This window comes from Psittacula echo (assembly GCF_963264785.1).
Source record: "Psittacula echo genome assembly, chromosome: 7".
NCBI classification, from domain to species: domain Eukaryota; kingdom Metazoa; phylum Chordata; class Aves; order Psittaciformes; family Psittacidae; genus Psittacula; species Psittacula echo.
Window position 1 is genome coordinate 13299483 of NC_137740.1, and position 14621 is coordinate 13314103.

Sequence of the window (14621 nt, forward strand, 5' to 3'; positions counted from 1 at the left end):
AACTAAGGCTGAATGTGTGCTAAGTAGTGGGGATTGTCAGGATTTGCATTTTTTTTTTATTTGTCTCCTAAGGATCACCTACATTTCTTTTTAGATTTGACCTTGGATATATCAGCATTTGTGAGATGGTGAGGCAATGCTTGTAAGATCATGGAGGCATCTACAAAACTCATTCTTCCTATAGATATAATTCCTATAGAGAATTCCAGATTCTGTATTTGGAATGTCATGGTACAGACAGTTATTAAGTTTTATGTATTTCTTATTGTGGGGCTCCTGTTCTAAAGTATGTAGCTAATCCTAGTCAGGTAGCAAATCCCAAGTCAAATTGTCTCATGTGTAAAGAAAGATAGCTTAGAAGGCAGGAGTCATTAATTATGAAACTTAGTTTCTTTTCACTGTCTTCCCTCCTTTACCTCTGTAAAATATTGGTATAGGTTATAATTTCTGAGAGTGATGTTGACTGTAGCATGTAAGTAATATCCAACAGCTGAAACAGATGGTGTAATATTGTGATGAGGCCCATCATATAGTGACAAGATTGTAAGGTGCAGCTGAAAGAGTGTATAATTTGATATGAATGAGAATCTTGAATCTGAACACTCCTGAAATTAGAGAAAGTCCAAATCTGAACAGACTTCACAGCATCACCCCAGTTCTGAATTTCAGCCATGATTGTCCAAGTGGGGGAGACTGAGGAGCAGTGTGTAATCATAGAGATATGGATGAGAAGGAAACCCTTCCTTAGCAGGCAAGAACATGGGGTTTAATCCTGCCAGAAGATGGTTTTGTCTCATGCTGCTTCATGGCAGATCCTGCCTCTCCGATTTTGGAGTGCTTTCCATCTCTGTCATTAGTGATGACTGCCATCAGACACCTGTGGTCTCACTGTGATGGCTCATTGATTATACATGCAAATCAGAGAAACAGCCTTGCAAACCATCGATCATTGTCCTGAAGTAGAATGTGTTTTAGACATGCAATTTTACTCAAGTGTTTTAGAATCATGGACTGGGTGTTGCTTTCTCCTCAACAAATGTTTCAGAGTATTTGAAAACTGGGGAAGCTTTACGTGCATGTCTCTGGTTTGTTAGTTTGGGGTTCTCTCATAAACCTTTTTTCCAAAAGAGTTGCTTTGATTTTTTAATTTTTTTTTTCCCTTAAATTTTTTCCAGCTGCTGATAGTGTTCAAAGTGGCTCTCTGCTACTTGGGACCAAAACATTTTTGGCAGCAAAACAGAGCACAGCATCAACTGTTTTAATTGTTTCAACAATAATAAATGGGAAATAAATGCATAACTTTGGAAAATAATTCAATTATTGGATAGTACTCTGGAATTAATTCATGAGGTGTATTGGTTATCTCCACAGTTAATTGCATTTTGATTTGAAATGCTTGTATGTGGAAGTAAACAGAAATGTGTTTATTATTTACCATATCTGGGTTGCCCAAATAGCATTTAATCCACACCACGTGAAATGGTTTGTGGGTAAAAAGGTGTTATGGGAATATCAAGGCCTAGCAAGATAGCAGCCGTGCTCTTTACATTTAACTTATTCATCAACAAGTAAGAATAAGAAATGGTTTGTGTCTGGTCAGGTATCCATGAGCAGCAGCCATATGCTTTGCCCTTTCCAAATGTACTCTGAATAAGAATGAAACCATGCTACTTGTTTTGCCCATTAGATAGCATTATCTCTGTGGAATGCCAATTCATATCTGCTTGTGCTGTGTGTGGTTCTCACATATGGGATTTTAATAACCTTCATGCTGTGCTATGAATTCATAAACAGGGCTGATAGAGGAAAAGCACCACAGGACTTTATTTTTTAATTATTGCTCTTTTGAAAAACAGGGTCTGCAGGATTTTTGCAAGGATCTTGTGTCAGAACTAGCAATGGTTTTGCTGATGCAGTTCCAAGGGGAGGGGATAAGTGCAGTATTCACTCGTGATACACTTTTTCAGAATTTATTTTCATCTTCCTACATTTTGTAGCCCCTATAATTCTGCTGTATTAATAGTTGGAGCTTTGCAGGTCTGATTATCTGGGAGTTTTCCTCATTTTTCTAGGATTCAATGTGCTTTCGATTTCTTGCAACGTACCTTTTCTCCTCCTCCGCTCTGTCCCAGCCTGTGAAGCTACATCTTACTGCTTAGTGGTCACTAGCACATGACAGCAGTCTTGACCTCTGTTTTGGAAAAGATTTATTCATTCTGGATCAGTGGGGTTTTTTTTCTTTGTTTTCACTCATCTCATAACCCCAGAGTCTGTCAGAGCTACTACTTCTGCCTCTTCGCCATGTTCCAGTACTGATGGAGGCACCACTGTTAGTAGAGATAAAAGTAGTAACCAGAACTCACAGATTGGTCTCCAGGCATGACATGGTATAAATCACCTTGTATTCATTGCTTATTTATTAACAGGCCTTAGAAAGAAGAGCTATGAGGAGGACTGAACTAAAATTTACAGTCTCTACAAATATCCTATGAGGTAATGAACCTAAGCTATTTGAAACAGCCAGTTTAACAGCCCTGGACATAGTTCACATATTTCAGGAAGGAAATTGCGTTGTTGCCTGCCCATAGCCTGTGCTACACTGGCTGGAGTGCACTTGTGGTTATGATCTTGGGTCAATTGGGATTCCAATCTTGTAACTGTGTCTAATAATGTTTTATCAGGAATAAGATTTATTAGGTGTAGGTGCTGTGCAGGATTGTGATATGACATGCAGATCAAATATTAGTATCCCATTTTCATTTTAGGAATGTTTCTTTCTCCTGCTGTGTTTTATATGTGATTTTGTGTGTGACAGACAGTAGAAAGAAGAACAGAGAAGTAAAAGAATATTTTTTTCATTAATCATTCAACTTTCAATCTTTTTCTGGTTTTTTGTTTGGGTTTTTGGGGGGTTTGGTTGTTGGGTGTTTTTTGTTGTTTTTTTTTGTTTGTTTTGTTTTCCCATGGTGATGAATAGTCCTCACTATTAAAAATGTGCTGTCTTTTTCTTTAAAATTGGTTCTAAAGTGATAGAATTATAGAAATATTGAGAAAAAAAAAAAACTAACCCAAAAACAAAGGTTGGAAAGAACGTCTGGAATTCAGTTTGTCCAACATCATCTATAAATAGGAGTAACATCAAGGTTAAGGCAGGTCTGTGCCATGCTAACCTTTGCAAATCTCTAGGAATGGAGACTCTTCTGGGCAGAATCTTCTGTATGATGGGGTAGCTGAACACATACACACATGCACATCTTTCTTCATACTGCATCTATAATTCTGCAGGAGTATGACTCAGAGAGAGGAGATGCCAAAGCTTTCACATTTACTTTGTAAATATTTTCTTATAATGAAATTAATACATCATCTAAACTCTTCATATGTATATATCTTGCTGCTTTTAGTTTTGCCAATACATATATATATATATGCATTTAATTATTTTAAGTCACTAAGCAGACAAGAGAACATAGAACTGACATGACTACAGAAAAGTTTTACCTCATATACTGTTCATGGAAATGAAGCAATGCTATTTCTATGCAAGCCAAGGTTCATTGCTGTCCTCTGGGCTTTTCACCCAACATCAGCTGCAGCCTGGGTGGGCATTTCTTTTGGATTATTACTTTAGAATTAGTTGATGACTTCAATATATATGTGTTTGGGTTTGTTTTTTACTTAGCTGCGTACTGTAGTTCTTCAAAACTTCTTTTTAGCATGCAGGTGGAATTTAGCCTCTTCAGTTCCCTATGTGTAATTGTGAGCTCTTGACAGCTAGAGATGCAACAGATCATGGAGCATGGAGCAGCATTGCTCTGGAAAGAGGAGGAACAGCACTGTATCGGCCACTAAGATGAAAATTAACTGTATCCTAGAGAAAACAGGCACAATCTGTTTGCTGTAGAAAGCAGTTGTCACTCTTCCATTATCTCTTCTGTTGCTAGGACATCAGCTGACATGTATTTTGCCATATTCATAGATCCAGCAAACCAAAGTGGTCAGCAGGCAGATGCTATCAGAGGGAACCAAGTTTCCCTCTTTATTGCTGTCCTCAAGAAGCTGTTTTGTCAGAACTGTGGTGTATATTGCTGTATCAGTTGAACTTACAGAGCAGCTGATAAGCTTTGGTGTTGACTTTTAAGATTGCTTTTCAAGTTGTCAAATAATAAAGATCCTGCTGTCACTGCAGTCCTTAGAAACGTAAGGAATCATAAGCTTCATTAAATCAACAGGTTTAAAAAAACTCACAAGCCCTCTTCCCTTTCCTCCCCCCCAAAAACCCCACTCACAAGCAGGGTTGAAATGTCAAATCTGGCTTAAACCATTTCATGCCAGCAAGAGCAGGAAGCTAATATAACCTCCAAGGTTTCCATCCCAGAAATAGACTTGGAGGTGGGGAGGGATAATTTCAGTAGTCACCAGGTAAGCCAGAACAACAGTATACATGCTCACATACAAAAAGGGAAGACTGTCATATGGCTTTCTGAGTAGATAGCTTACCTCAAGAAAATACCCTGCATCCTTTTCACAGGTTGAAGCAGGATCATAGCTGAGATGCCTCTGCTGCTGTCCAAGCAAAGGAGCAGCACCATGGTCTTGTAATCACACACAATATTTTTTTTCTGAGCTACTTCATTTTATGGTCTCATGTTTAAATTTATTCTTCAGAGCAGAACATGTCTTGTTGGGCCCAGCCCTGCAGATTGTCACTCCAAGCTGGACATGTCACATTAGATGTTTCCTTGCTCTTTCTCTTCTAGCTCAGCTGAGTGTTTACAGAAAGAAACCTTTTCCATCTAAGAACTGAGAATCCAAATTTCTCTTTCCAAAATTCAGACATTAGGTGAAGTTATGGCTCCAATGACGTCAGTGAGAGTTTTGCTTTTGACTGTAATGGAGGCTATGAATTATTTTCCTAGAAAGTCAGCATATAGGTACATTAAAGTGGTATTTTTCTTCTTAAGATATGTGAAAGACTAGAAATTGATTTCTCTCTTAAAAATTTAAATTATAGGTAGAAGAGCTATATGATTATAACTACCCATTTTGGAGGTTGTGTTATTTATATCTTGCGACCATATTTTCAGGCCAGACTGTTATCATGGAGAAAAGATTAATAGGATTTATTATTTTCAATTTTTAATAAGATTTTGCTTTGCAATTGCTTCTAGCATGCTTCACCTCATAATGTATGGACTCATATGTGTGTGTGTGTTATTCTGCACCTCCTCAGGCTTAAATCTTGTTCTGAGCTCTGTAGTGATGGTGTGTGGTCCTGCACGAGGCCCTGTTGACTTCAGTGAGATTTGGCAGAGGCCACTGTGCCCAGGGGCTTTTCTTTAGCAGAGGCTTTAAAATGAGGGGGAAATTGGACTGGTGTGGCATGTGGTAGTAGCAAAAACTACATTGTGAAGCTCCATGAAGAAGGAGAACTGTTACAGAATGATCTTTATTTATTATTTACAAATTGTTTACATATCATTTAACCCAATAAGTCCCACTTGAGAGTGCTTATAAAGTTATTAGACATAGTGTTAGTCCATGACACAAACTAGCCCTTGCAATGAAACCTGCGCTGATTGAAAATTGGTTAGCAGACATACACACTGAGGCAGTGATGTAAAAGCAATCAAAAGAGAGTATATGTAAGATGACCTTTTCATTTGAAACAGACCTTTAACTTCAGAGTTTTTAAACATGCAGCTATGCTTCAAGAGCTTCCATTAGCAACTTAAAAGGCCTTAAAATAAATCTTCCTAATTATTTAAGCAGAACTTTCCAATCCAGTTTAAGTTTCTGTACTAGCACCCAGTACCATTGTTTTTAAAATTCAGGTATCTGAAAAATGTTGATTTAACCTTGTATCTGTCTGCAACTGAAATGACTTAAATATCTAAAAATTAAAGATATTTAAAACAAATTATTTTTTGGACTAGGACCTTAAAGCAAAATTTTAACCTCAAATGACATTTTTACAGAAGATTTTAAGCATTTTTAAAGCTGACAGTCATAAAGTAGTACAGCAAATATTCCCAAAATACCAGTAAAGGGAAAAGAAATGTGGCCAGAAGCAAGTATGTATTCTTTTTTAGATAAGATGTCCTGCAATTAAAAATACTGGACTCAGAAAGCTTCTTAGGGCTTATTTTGTCAAATGAAAAATGTTACTGGTTTTAATGCTGTTGTAATAAACCTTATTGTTATGCCTGGCATGGATATTATTTTTTTTTAATTTCAGAAAAATGCATAATTAGCATTTTAGCTTATCGCTTTCCTTCCATGCATACAAATAATTTGAGAGATAGACCACCAAGAGAGACAAAATTAAATAATAGGTCTAGACAGCATGGAACAGAAATAAATTAGGGGTTAGGTTTTCCAGCCTGTTGTGTGGATTTTTATGGGAAAAAAAAAAAGAAACTACAAGGTAGTTTTTCTGATAGGTTTTTGTTTCTTACCTTGATACAATGTTCCCATATCAGATCCCAAATAAATTGACCTGAAATAAGATGTGAATGTCATATTAGAAGTCCCATAATTTATTAGTGAGTGTAAATTTTTCAAATGTATTTAGATTAAAGGCCTAACAAGCATTCCTGCTCTGCGATTCAGCCAAATAAGTTCCTAGATAATGGCCCATGATTAATGGTGAGTGCTGATAATAGGAGGTTATTAGAGAAAGCAAACTTGGAACAAATCTGCTGTATACATTATATACTTTACTGCCACCTGTGGGTATTTATAATAAATACAAATTAAAATCGGTAGTTACAGAGTAATCAACGTTTTGCATATATGACAAAGAATTCCTCAGACATAGTCTTATAGTAGGCAACTTCATAGTGAAGAATTCTCATTTGGTGTTTTTGCACAGATACTTACTATTACTTGCAATGAAAAAAACCTTTTGCGGAGAGAGTCCTTTTGGCCTTGTCATCAAGGATGTCATTCTAAAGTCCACTCTGTAAGGAAGGATTATGTTTTATATGTGCTCTACTGCCATCCACGGTACTGGATGTGAGAAACTGTTTTTGTCCTTTCATACTACGATTCATTCACTATTCAGTCCATGTGCTAACAGCACATTCCCAACTTTTATGTCTCCTTGAATTGTAAGTGACATTTTACCTCCTTGTGCTTTGTATTGTTTGCTGAGCAAATATGCCTGTATAGAAAAGAAATTTTATCTTCCTTATTGCTATATAGGGGAAAAAAAAGAGAAAAAATGCAATAAAAACAGAGAATTGAAGAAGATAAAGTAACACTAAATATTATGATACCAATAACTTGCTGGATCAAGTGCTGGTAGTAAATGTACTGTTGCAAATACAGTCTCTCAGTAGAGTGACAGAAGGGGTGCCATAGTTAAGATCAGCTAATCGTCTTCTGTTTGGAGTTGTTTATGAAGTTTGATGGACAGAATCTGGTTTAAATTGTGTTTCTCCAGTAACTTTTGTGCACAAAATTCAAGAGTCATCACGTGCTAACAAGAGCAAGTGAACAACATGGTGGATTCGAAGATAAATGACTTGTTGGATTCAGCCAGCAGCATTTGGTTGGAAGAATTCCCAGCTTTTGAACTATTACAAAGCCATAATATTTCAAAGCCTGTGTATTTGCGAATGAGCGATAGATGGAATGTCGCAGACATTTTGGTTATTTATGGTCATCAGCTAAAGCACTGGGATGAAGTTAGTGCTCTAGAACTAATATAGTGTGTTCGGTTTTCTATTTTGAACAACTGTGAAATTAATTTTTTCGTAGGCTATTTTTCAGACTGAATGTTATTTAGTGTCTACCTTATGAACTTCATGTATAGGGTTTGCATGATTGAGTTTGCCTCCCTCCCATAACAATAAGCAATTCAATCCTCAACTGTGTTTGACATGAACATTTCCACATATGTTATTGGGCATATTTGTACTTTTATCCTGATATTTTATGCACCAAAGAAGATTGTGTTTTTATCCCTCCTCTCCACCCTACTTGAGAAGTGCTGATTGTATCGGTCTGGAACTGTAGACATCTGTATGTTTATGTTTTATATGTTTACAGATGTCAGGGTTTCTGGTTACCTATAAGCTGTAGTACTATATGCTGGAGTGAATGTATCTGTTTCCATCTGTTTTCTGCTTGGGCAGTTGCGGTTTATAGGGCAAAAGCTATTCTCTCTGCCTAATGCTGAGTTATTCTATTGACATACCTGATAAAGCTTTCTTCACAACAAAAATATTAACAAACATCTTTAGGTGTTTTGGTTCTTCTCTTTACTAGATTTCATTCCCCAGCATCATGGTTTATCTTACTGGCTATATATCAGTATTTTACTTTTTCTCAAATCCTGTTTCTGCTTACATGTCTCTCTTCTAAAGACTAAATTATATTCTGTCTTGTCATAACCTGTTTCATTTCTTCTCTGATATTTTTCTGTCCTCTCTTTAGGTATCTTGCTTCCTTTTGCTTCCTTCCCTTTTTGTGACACATTCATTCATGTTAATAAGAGCACGTCCCTTCTGCCATCCTACCTGGGGAGAGGAGAATTTACCATCCACCTGAGATGCAAACTAAAGTGCAGCTTCTACTGACTGAGAGCATCCTTCAGGCAATGCCTTAGGCCAAAACTTTCTTCACCTGCCTCTCTTCCAGTGCTCAAAGTCCCACAGGGCTGTTGACCATCAGTCCTTCAGTGCTGGTCTGCTGGGTCTTTCTCTTGTACTTGAAACACTGAATATGGCAACTTCCTTCATTCATTAACCCTCCACGGAGAGACAGAAAAATGTCTCCTGTTATTTATTTACCCTCCACCACCTTTCTATTTTTGCACCTGTTTTAGCAATAGAGCTATCAAGAATCTTTCAATAGTTTATGATTCCAGCAAAAATACAAGTGTAGACTTATTTAAAAGGTGTTACTTTTAATGACGTTTCGGCTGGAAATCAGGAAAAAAAAAAAGAAAAAATTGAAGAGATTTCTGATGAGAACTATCATGCTTTAATCTTTTCATAATACAGAAAAATGTTCAAATGAAGGAGCGTTTTAATTCCATTTTAGAAAACTATTTAAATATTATTTTTAATAAATAAGAAGTTAAAATATTTTGATCAAGCTGGGCCTGGTTTTACACAAATTTTGTTCTATGGGATTATTGAAGGGGATATTATTTTTGACTTTTCAATTTCTGCTTCATATTAGGATAGAGGAAAATACATTAAAAAGGCCTGGTTTTCTTCTTTATAAGTCAGACACTTGACTGTTGTTACTCAAGAGTTTTCTCACATATATTTGAGGCATTTATTTTTCAGCTCTCAGCATCATGAGGTGTACTTGATTCTTGCCTTGTTTCAAAGCTGTCCATATTGTTCCCAATAGCAGCAGCAAAATCATCAACATGCTGGTGAGCATTTGCTCTGCTATATCTTGAACGAGTTACAAGCTGGCATGGAGTTACTGGAGCTGTCTTGAAAGTGAAAAAGATTACACCACATCACTTTGCACTGTGGTTCATGTTCAGATGGGTAGGGTTTGCACGGATTTTTTCCTTTCCATAAGAAAGCAAGCTGAAATGTTTAAAAAATGCACTTACCAAATTAAAGTTTAGATGGTGCTGGAGAGTCTGGCACGAAAGTTTCAATCTCTACCCAAAGTCCATGCTTCCTTCCCTTTTCTGTCTCTTTACCAGTGACATCAGGAATCCACAACATACTTATTAAAGGAAAGGGCTGATACAGCCCTTCTAGAGAGCTGTAACATGAACTCCAAATCAAGAATAGCAGTTCTGTAACAACTGGGTCAATTTATATAGAAAAAATTGCAGTGATGGTTATTTATTCAGTCTCTTATTGCATAGTCCCATTACATGGCTCCTATGCATTCCCTTCCAGTTCATTCAATTTAAATAAAACCTTTCTGCTAGTACTTATGTATATATCAGTGACAGTCATCTAAATAAAATATCCCAGGCACTTGAGTCTCAAGAACAGTCTTATGAAGAGGCAGATCATATTCTATTTATTTGGAAATGGGATGCATGTTGACATAAGGCTTATTTAAAAATAATGTCAAAATGCTACAATCTTTATGAATTTTTAATATTAATTTTTATGAAGACAGAGATGTTTGTTGGGATGTGATGCCGAGGTCTAGGACCAAAATCAGCTGCTGAGGACTAGAAAAACACAACACTACCACAGGAGGAAAGGGAGAGCTACCACAAACTCAGGGTAATCAGACCTGTGGGTTTTACCATTTTTACTTTTATCACTTGATGTTAGTTATATAATGTGATTTATATACAGTGCTTCTGAGTGCTCTATTAAATTGATAGCTCTTGCTGGGTGAACACACAAGTACTACATTTCTTTTCTTTAAATGTGCTGAATTTTGTCTTAGAGAAGCCTGGAAATTCGTTCCTCCCAGTTAGAGGTCTGAAGAAAGTGTGTAAATGTAGATAAATCCAGCTTGGTTGATCATCACTGAAACACAGAAAAAATTAAAATACATTTTATGCTTGTAAAGTAGAGAAAAGCCATAAAAACAATGCCAGACGGTTAATGCCTCTCTTGTACCTTTCATTTCAAAGACCTCAAAAGAACATCGAGAAGAATAAAGGCACAATCTATTCCCCATTGGCATCATTATAAATATTGTATCCTCTAAAACTCTAAAGACATCCAAGAAGAGTGGAAGGATAAATGGCACTGAAATAAAGAAAGTCTCTCTGGAGCTTTGTTCAATCAGCTTTGTTAGAATTCACTCAAATAAAATGATTATAAGAAAAGATCTCGTTTGTTTTAACATTAAAGGAGCAAATTAATATGTGGCAAGCTGCTAATAATTGCCTCATTATGTAGCGAATGGGCTTTGCGTCCAATTTACAAAATTACAATCATAAAGTAACAATTGGGAAAGTTTAATCTGAATTTCCTAACTATCTGTATGATTAGTTGTGGGATTCATAGAGCGAAACAGAGTTAGTGGTTGGACTGAGCTCTCCAGAGCACCACCAGCCTATAGCGCAAAGAAGTCACAAGAGAAATTCAGCTTTTCATCAGTGTAAATTACATCTGCTTAGGTCCTGAGCCAGGTTTGGTCCAACTGAAGTGTGAATCTGCCAGTCTGTGCTAAGATAGGGGCTTAGCATGTGACTGGTATGTCAAGACATGGTTTTATTGGACTCCACTGACTTATTGTGGTTTAAGCCACTGAACCCAGGACACTTGTGCTGAAGTCTTAGCCAAAAGGTTAATAGACATGGCGTAAGATCCTCTTGGGACTTCAGCAAACCCACGGGTCTCTGCTTGGGAAACTTGGCAATCTGTTCTCAGGGAAACCTGAGCCACTGGGAAACCCACTCATACGCACTGTCCTCTAACTGAAATTTCAGTCTCTTGGTGGAGACATTTGATGTGGTGGAGGAGTTGTTTCAAATTGTAAAGTAACCAGTTTTCCAAATATCTAAATCCTCTGTTGGAGAGAATCATGTTTTGTGACCTATTTTTAGTTAGATTTGCTTGTGACCTTTTCTAATTCTGGCTGGTTTTGTTATTTAATGATTTGACCTTTGATTCTGTGAAGCCATTTCAGTGCTAAATGCAAAGATTTAATAACTAGAACTGTTTGATAAGTGACCTTTATTGCACAGCTATTCCTCTTTGCTAGAGAGACAGCACTGTTTTGCAAGTTCTAATTCACAATTTTAATTATCTTTTCTATTGTCTGTAAGCTTGCACAGGAAATGGAAAGGTCAGACATTTCATTTTCTTTACTGATTAAAATATAAGTGCTCCTCAACAGTTACAATGTATCATTGAAGAAAAAGATGGGACAATTTGTCAGAATCATGCCCAGCTGCTCTGCTGAGGACTTCGACACCCTTCTGGTCAGCAACAAAATGAATAATTTTCTAGAAGCAATAACAGCTTAGCCCTCGTGGTGTGTAGAGGTGAAATACACGTCTAAATACATGAAAAAGGAAGAAGAGGTGAATGGTTCTTTACATTTTTTTCTTTAGCTCATATATCTACAGTGCAAGTGAATTAAAATCTTGTGAAGGTGTTGTGGTTTAAGCCCAGTCAGTAACTCAGAACTACGCAGCCGCTCGCTAACTCCCCCCTCCGTTTTTCCTCCCCATCTCGGTCTAGAGATCAGAAATTTGTAACAGCACAGGTTTTTCTGTATGGTCTTGCCAATCTGTATCAATCCCATTGCTGCTGGACCATCTCTACTGATGGGAGGGCAGCCTGGACTGCGTGACAGATGTGCTTTTGGTTTCTTTGATAAGGCTCATGATGTGTTAGTGTCACATCAATTGCTATCCTGGTGTTTGTGGTGTGGATATCTGTAAACAGTTACTGTTAATTACAAAACAGATCACCAAGAAGGCACATTTTCTCTAATTCTCCAGCTTCCATCTCCCTGTATTACAGTTTCTGTGTTTCAGAATTGTCTCTTTGCTTCTCTTCATCCTTAATACAAACAGTGCAGCAAGTTAAATGGAAAAGCAGCAGTTTCTCATGCAGGTTAGGGCTATCATGGTTTAAACCTTAAGGTTTAGGCCTTACAACCAAAAATCTGCATATGGGACATGGGACCCAAGAGTATGGAGTGAGGGGAGACAACAGCACACCACTCCAACTCCTCAAGAGTAATAGGGAGCTGTCAGCTGTGTCTTAGTTCAGTAGCAGAAGCAACAGCCACAACTAAGCAGGTGCTTCCCAATTCCAGCCTCTTGGGAACCCAAATCCCTGTGCCTGAATAGCTATTGTGGGAGCCATCTGGCAGGAGAGCTACATTTGAGCAGCTTTAGAACCTTAACGTGATGGACAGCCATTTCTGAGGTATGGTGTAGTAACAAACAGGAATGTCAAGTGAGGAAAATGAGAAAGCTATTGTATGTGGATTACTGAAACTGCCCCTTTTCTCTATGACACTTATAAACACTTGCAAACACCACAAGCTGCCAGCTTGTCTCCATATGGGGGTTCAGTGAATGAATGTTGATGTGTGTTTTCTCATATGTTGAGGAAGATATGATGCAAAAAAGATACTGAAGTCAGTGGATGATTCTGGCATCAGTGGAACGTCTGTCATGGGTGTCAGTCAGTCTCCTAAATCTCTCTGGGATCTCTGTTGGGAAATATGAGTATTAGGACATGTGCAATTTCTCTACATTGTAAAAACTATTTATTTTGAGATAGGGCTGGGAGGGGTTAAGCTTCTGCTTCTATTGAAGAAAAGCAGATTATATGTTGACCTAGTGCAGGCATTCAATATTATGAAAGCGCTTTATAAATTGGAACAAGATAAATGAATCACAACAAAAGAGTTATAAAAACAGGGGACACAATTGCAGAAGTGAGTGTACTCAGTTTATTCAAGCAGAACAGTTACACTCTATGAATAGAAAATGTGCAATGCATTTCTAACTAGGGTCAGAAAATCAAACAATTCCAAATTTAAGAGAGGAGCTCCATTTTAATGAAGAAGAAGGAATATTGTGGGGAAAGAAAAACAAACAAACAAGCAAACAAAACCAAAATCAAAACCACACAACCAACCCCAAAACCCAAAACTACACCAATGTTGAGACAAATTTAAATGGGACTGGATTCTTGACCAAATTGGCTTTTCCTATCTAGCAGTTTCATATTCAAAATTTGTTAGTTTGAAAGTTCACCCTGGAAGGCATAAATTAATCTACTGGGACTTTAACAATTGACTTAATGTTAGGATGTGAGTTATGCTTATGGATTCGCTTAGGTCACACAGCCATGTCCTCATAATGTATCTTAGAGAGGATTTCTGTAGCTAAGCAGTAAACAGAAAGACTGTTGTGTTCAGCTGCATCTCCTGGGATTTCATCCCTGCTGTTAGAGAGCTATGCAGGGCAGCTTTCTAAACTACAACAGCTATAAAAAAAAATACATGGTTCTCTGTAAAGGAGACATTGCCAATGCTTTTGCATGCAGTCAGGCATCTTTAACTTCTGATGAAACGAGGAAAGAACATTTTCATGAACTACTCAAATAATCAAACCAATCACAGTAGAGAAATCAAACCTTTGCAACTGTGAGATTTATTCAGAAGTCTTTCAGAATGCACCTTAGCTCAGTACAATATTTGCCATCCAAAGATGAAATCTGGCTGTTATAATTTGGCTGTCTTCAGATGTTTATCTCTTATCCTTGCATTGTGTATAATTATCAAAGAAATTTGACATTTTGTCAGCCATTATGTCCTAAGATTATAGTGGTCAAATGTAGCCAGGATATTCATCCGCTACACGCAGTGGGATTTTGAAGAGAAGTAACCACAGGTCTGATCAGAAAAGCACCTAGCACCCTGTCAGGTTAAATATCCAAAGGGCATGGAGGGAATCATTCCTAGCAAACGTTAAACTGAAGTCCCTTGGACAAACGATCAAGTTTGTGACCACATAAAGAATTGTAGATGACCTGTGGACTGGGCTGCCTTCTGTAGGTTTGAGGGGGTGGGAGAGAGGGGAGTTGTTTATTTGTTTGGGGCTTTTTTAATAGATCTAGTTTTCCTTTGATTTAGATCTCTAACCAAGCTTTTCATACAATTGAACTTAAGAACAGGGCATCTCCTTTCAGTTTTTTGGT